This window comes from Suricata suricatta, chromosome 9, assembly GCF_006229205.1.
Source record: "Suricata suricatta isolate VVHF042 chromosome 9, meerkat_22Aug2017_6uvM2_HiC, whole genome shotgun sequence".
Taxonomy (NCBI): domain Eukaryota; kingdom Metazoa; phylum Chordata; class Mammalia; order Carnivora; family Herpestidae; genus Suricata; species Suricata suricatta.
Genome location: NC_043708.1, coordinates 107,144,844 through 107,151,110, shown reverse-complemented (window position 1 = coordinate 107,151,110; position 6,267 = coordinate 107,144,844).

The following is a 6,267-nucleotide window of genomic DNA, read 5'->3' as shown; positions in this document are numbered from 1 at the left end:
TCTTTCTCCTTTCTCTTTCCCTTTCTCTCCTTTCTTCCCATGGCATGGATTCTGGACACAATGGCTGGAGCATGAGCAGCCATATTGGACCAACAGAAAACACGCTATACCTGACAGAGAAGCAAGATAGAAAACACTTACCTCCCGGGTGACTTAGTATCTTTCACATGGGTATAAAACAGACTTGGGTCTTCTTTAAGCCATTGATTGTTATTTTGACATTTCTGTTACTCACAATTGAGCCCGATCCTAATCAGTAGATTTTCCTCAATACACGAATTGCTTTTTACTTTCTATTTCTTATAGTTGTTCCTATTTGGTTATGCCTTCCCTCATCACACTTATCTCCTCTTTTCTGAATTCTCAGAACACTGCCTGTTTGTCCGAGTCCCTGACATCCCCCCATTAATCTGGCTTTGGTCCCACAGCTTCCTGTTTGTTCTGTTCATCTTGGTATCTTTTATATTTCATGGCTTTTGTTTCGTTGTGGAGCTGAGATCGGTAGTCTCATTGATTGTAGGGCTGGGAGCCGTAGTCTCCCTTGTATTTCCCTCAAATTCATCCATTCATCCATTTACTGAGTTATTCAAAAATATTTATGGGCTACTTACCATGTGTCAGGAACTGTGGTAGGCTCTGGGGACATAAAAGTGAGCAAAACAAAATCATGGTCCTTTGCCGTCACAGAGCAGAGGGTTCAGTGGAAGTGAACAGGCTTTGAAGAAATAAACAGATGTGTATATGATTTCAAAGTGTGATAGGTCTCAAAATGAAAAGTTACAGGAGCATCTAGTTTGGGCCGGGTGCTTAGGGAAGGCCTCCTTGAAGAGCTTAAGGTGTAGCAGAAAGAAGAGGGAAAACCAGGTGGGTGTCGTAAAACGTGCTCCCGACTGAGGAATAGTGTGTGCAGAGGCCCTGAGGCAAAAAAGAGCTCAAATATTTGAGGACATGAAAGAGGGGTCCTGTGAATGGAAAGCAAAGGAGAGAGTGGAGGAAGGGAGCCAGCAAGCAGACCACACAGGGCTATGTGGGCCATCAAAAAGAAGCTGAATTTTGGTCCATATGCAGTGAAGAGCTCTTATGCATCAATATGGGGTGCATCAATTATTAGGATTAGGGTCTCCTGCCTGCACCTGAAAGCCCAGGGACTTAAACAAGCCTGCCGGAAGGCAGTCCAAGGGTCCCAAGGAGGCTCCAGGATGCTTTTAGGAATCCAAGCTCAGTTAGCTTTCTGCTTTACCGTCCTTATCACGTGGCCCTATGTGGTCTCTTCATGGCCCAAGATGGCTGCCAGGGCCCCACTCGTGTTCACACAAGAGGCACAAAGAAAGAGGGGGCAGAGGGGCCTCAGGGCTGACTCAATCCCCCATAAAGAGCTTCTCAGAAGCTCTGTTGAGTGGCTTCCACTGCCTTGGCTGCCCTCTGCTGCAGGAAAGCCTGGGAGACATGGGATTGCAGCTGTGCGGACCACTATCATATCCGAACCGAGGTTCTGTTTAGTAGGAAAGGGGGAAATGGATGTGCGATAGGACAGAAGTGTTTGCCAGCACTGGGTTCAGGTGAGGCATTCATTCTGTTTGCTCCCATCGCCACGCATAATATGGACGAGCCTTGCAGAGGCTTGTGCAGACACAAGGTCCAGGGAACAAAGCTAGAGCTGAAAGGTTCCTCCCTACGATTCCAGAAGTAATCCAGGGTGAGGAGAAGGAGAGGTTACTCCTGGGGCATCAGCGCCTGGGAGCAGGCATGAGGGAGCTGTCTGGGGAGCCGGAAATACTCTAGGTCTTGATTTGGGTGGAAGTTATAAGGTGGATACAAATATAAGCGTTTAGTGAGGACTCTATTTAACACTTCTGCTCCTTGCTGCATACATGCTGTGTTTCAGTAATTTTTTTTAAAGTACATTCATCCTGAGATGTGTCTTCTAGGAATTAACCAGAATATATGTGTGTGTGTGTGTGTGTGTGTGTGTGTGTGTGTATACATATATATATTTATCTTTCTGGAAGACTCAAGTGTCAGAACAAGCACCAGCTTTGCCATGTGCCTTTTCTAAACCCCAGCCCCAGCAAGCCCTCTCTCCAGCTGTGAGCTGGGGCACCGCGTCCCCCTCAGAATTTCCCCACTCTACATCCCTGGACAGCACGTCAGACTTCCCTCGGCCAGAAACGAGCCCCGCCCTCCTCACTCAGCGCAATGCCTGGCACACGTTTGTTGAAGAGCAACTTTTATTCAACCCGTTTATGACAATGGACTCTCTGTGCTGGGACAGAGGGCTGGGGACGCCAGGAACCCTGTCCACAATGCACTCTCACCTTGGAATCAACGGATAGTTGAAGGAATAAAGACAGTAGGGAGAAAGAGGAGGTTGATGTGATGGGAGCAAACCTGGGAAGGCTTCCTGGTGGAGTCAGCACTGTGAACTGGACATTGAAAATGAATGGGAATTTGCTAACTGGCTGGAAGTGGCTGGAGAGGGAAGAGGCAGCAGAGAGGCTGGTGGTGTGTGCGTGCGAGTCTGAAGTCCATGTGACTGGCTACGAGCAGGGCGGAGGGGGCAGCAAGGCCAAGGCCATAGCGTGGGCTGGAGCACGGGTATCTATCTGTCTGCCTGTGGCGAATAGGGACCCTGGGGGCTGCGGAGTGGTGGCCTGGGTCCCAAGGCTGGGCAGGCCGGCTGCTGGGACGCCCACTTCCTTCCCCCCCTCTTCTCCTCTCCGCTTCTCACAAAGTGGTCCTGAAATGATAGCAAGAGCAGCTGCTTAAGCAATTTTGCCAATTAATGGGTCTCTGAAATTAAACCGCCTACACCGTCTGGATGAGCCTTCTCCAGGAGGGATTTCAGCAATTGTCTTCATGATAATCAGGCTTGACTCGCCTTCACACACATTAATAAAAAAGTGAAGGCGTCGGGAGAGATGCCCTTTCGAGGGGAATATCGACAATATCGTAATGAGGCTCCAGGAGAAGATGCTGGGGCATGGAGCCGCATGCTCAAAACCCTTCCCCTCCGGGGGCTGGCAGCAGCCGGGCTTACAGTAAAGAATGTCGATGCCGGGGGTCCAGGTGGGCTGAAGGGGTCCAGAGAGAGGAAGGGAGAGGCCAGGCTGAACGTAGGAAGAGCAGTCAGGAGGACCTCCTGGAGGAACGATCTAGGCGGAAGCCAGAGGGGGAAGGAGCCGGCCAGTGCTGGGCAGTCAACAACAAAACCGGCCAGGCTGCTGTCAGCCCTCCTCCCCGTGCCCTGCACGACCCCGGACGCCCTCCCCTTATTGGCAGACATGCCTTCCCCCAAGCCAAAGGGATGGCGGAACCCTCAGTATCACCCTCCTGGCACCTTCTACCAACCGGTTAGAAGTAGAACCAGCCAACTGAGTGTGCATGTGTGTGGGTGTGTGTGTGGGTGTCCATGCACTCACGTGTGCATGTGTTTCCTTCCTGCATCTTCCAGCCCCTCATTCTGCAGTTCCTACCATCCCCAGAACTCACCCCCCCCCCGATTTTATCCCAATGGCACTGTATTTTCACAAGGATCATAGGCTTAAGAGATGATTTTTTTTAATGTTTATTTACTTATTTTGATAGAGAGAGAGAGAGCGAGAGAGAGAGAGAGAGAGAGAGAATCCCAAGCAGGCTCTGCACTGTCATCACAGAGCCTGAGGCTGGGCTCAAACTTATGATATGTGAGATCATGACCTAAGCCAATATCGATGCTTAACGGATCGAGCCACCCAGACGCCCCCAGACCAGATATTCTAATGGTGTACCTTTCACGAGGGAATACAGAGGTAAGGCTGCAGGGCTATCCAGGCCCTTGAAATCACGCGAGCATGTGAGAGAAAAGGACATGGACAGCTATTTAATAACTCTGACGTCACAGACACAGTGTCCCCACCTGCTCTCTTGTTGAACCTGCTGTCAGTTCTCCTGTTAGGTAGGTCGTCTATTTTGTGCACAGGGACCGTGAGGCTTGGGGAGGTGACACACTTGGCCCAAATCTCAGCAGGTCAATGGCAGAGTTGGGAGGGGAACCCGGCTCAGTGTGATTCCCAGGCCTGTGCTTTTCCCCACCCAGTGAAGCTGAGGGGTGGACACACACACACACATACACACACACGCACACACATGTGCACACACACCATTTGGGCTGCTCTCGGGTGAGTTCCTTCAGAACAGCACAGGAGACTTCCGCAAGGCAAAGAATGTTCTTCACACATTGAGCATCTCAGCCGCCTGGATAGACAGGGTGGGAGAAAGAAGGGCAGGAGGGAAGGGAGCGAGCGCATGAGGCAGCCGCGTCGCTGATCTCATTCAACCATGTATTAAGCACTTCCTGTATGCACAGCAGAGAGTCTAGAACACACATGGAGCCCCCAAGAGCTAACCGAGCATTCTCAGCCCTCTGTGTTAAGATCTTGTGCAGGGCTGACCTCACGTCAGACCCTGGCTTGTGCACTTCTCACAGCTTAATGTCATCCTCACAGCTGCCAATGTCTCAGAGTTCCCCAGGGGGCCCAGGGAGGATCAGAACGTCAGCCAGCCTCCTTTCACACTGTCAGCCCTGCCCCCACGTGCCCCTGTGCCCATCACCCAGCAAAAGGGCCACCAAGGAAGGGTTGGCTGACCACCTGGTGGGGGAACCGGCACGGACTCCCCTGCCCTTCCCCAGAGCTGTCCCCAAGGTGTCCGCATTTAATCCCAGAGCATTTTATTTAAATGCCTCACACCAGGCTGTCCCTTCTCACATGCCTACCATCACCATCACTTTGAGCGCTAGATGCCACATTTCCTATCTCCCTCTCTCTCCAAACTCCTAGCAGGGTAATTATTTTTGGAGTTGATATACTTACTTAAACCCTCAAATAATGTAAGGCAGTATACGATTATGCCAAGCCTACACTAAATATAGCACCTAGCATCTATAGCTGAAACTGCATTTTTTTCTCCTGAAAAAAGTTCAAATTTGTTTCTCTCTCCTCTCTGTGTGATTGTATGTGATTCATTGCCTGAGGGAAGGTGTTTTTCCGTGAGTGATTTCAAGCCACACACACATATACAGTTCTTTTTTCTTAATTTTTTTAACGTTTATCTATTTTTGAGAGATCTCAAGGCATGATAAGGGGAGGGGCAGAGAGAGGGAGACTCAGAATCGGAAGCAGGCTCCGGGCTCTGAGCTGCCAGCACAGAGCCTGATGCAGGGCTCGAACACACAAGCGGCGAGATCATGACCTGAGCCAAAGTCAGACGCTCAACCGACTGAGCCATCCAGGCCCCCCAGACTGTCTCCTTTCCCGTCCACACTCACTGCCACTTTCCTGGCTTTCCTGGTTCTAAGCAGACCCGCCCTCCTCCCCACCTTCATTGCTTACCACTCACACCGCAGTGCAGGTCCCGTGGGCTAACAATGCTCACACATGTCATCTCATTTTAAAACTCACTCAGTCTGAAGATGGAGGTTCTCTCCGAAACCCCATTTTCCAGTTGGAGACATTGAAGCATCAAGCGATCACCTGCCTGCAGGCAGCCATGCATCACGTGCCTTTCCTTGGTCCCCTAGTGACCATGAGGCAGTCTAGGGGGCAGATGTCAGGACGGACCTGTAGACAGGGACCTGTGACTTCGGCTCCTCGGCTCGGCCCTCTGAGGGGCTGAGCCCCACAGCCCGTGCGCAGAGAAGACCACTGTCCCCCACAAGTTCATACCCCTAGCCCATGCTCAGTCGGGAACCAAGGCTCCCAGGCTCCCGTGACCAGTTCTCCGCAGCAGGACGTGAGCTGCCTTGTTCGCCAGCCGATACACGGGCCCTAGAGGGGTTGCCCATCCCAAGTCAGGTGGAGCCCAGAGCCCGGAATCCCCACGGGGAGGAGAGGTGCCTGTCACCCAGAAACCCTCTCATGGAGCAAGAAATAAACTCACTTTGTGTTAACCCCCCGATAATTTCAAGTTTATTTGATGTAACAACTAGCACTGGCCTGATCAAAACATCCGGCCAGTAAAACAGCCCAAGACTCCCGACGGATTTGTTCTCACCTGCATCCGCCCAGGGCGAGCCTCCTCCAAGGCAGGGGACCCCGTCCTTCTGTCCTCGACTCAGGATGTCAGCACCGCCAGGGTCTATGCATGACCGCCACCGGCGCCCAGAGAGAGCAGCGACATGCCTGCCATCATGACTCCATGTCAAGTGCTCGTAATGTAAAGGCAGGAGGGCATTTCAGCACATGCACACACACACACATGCACACACATACGCACTCTGGCCAGAACAGA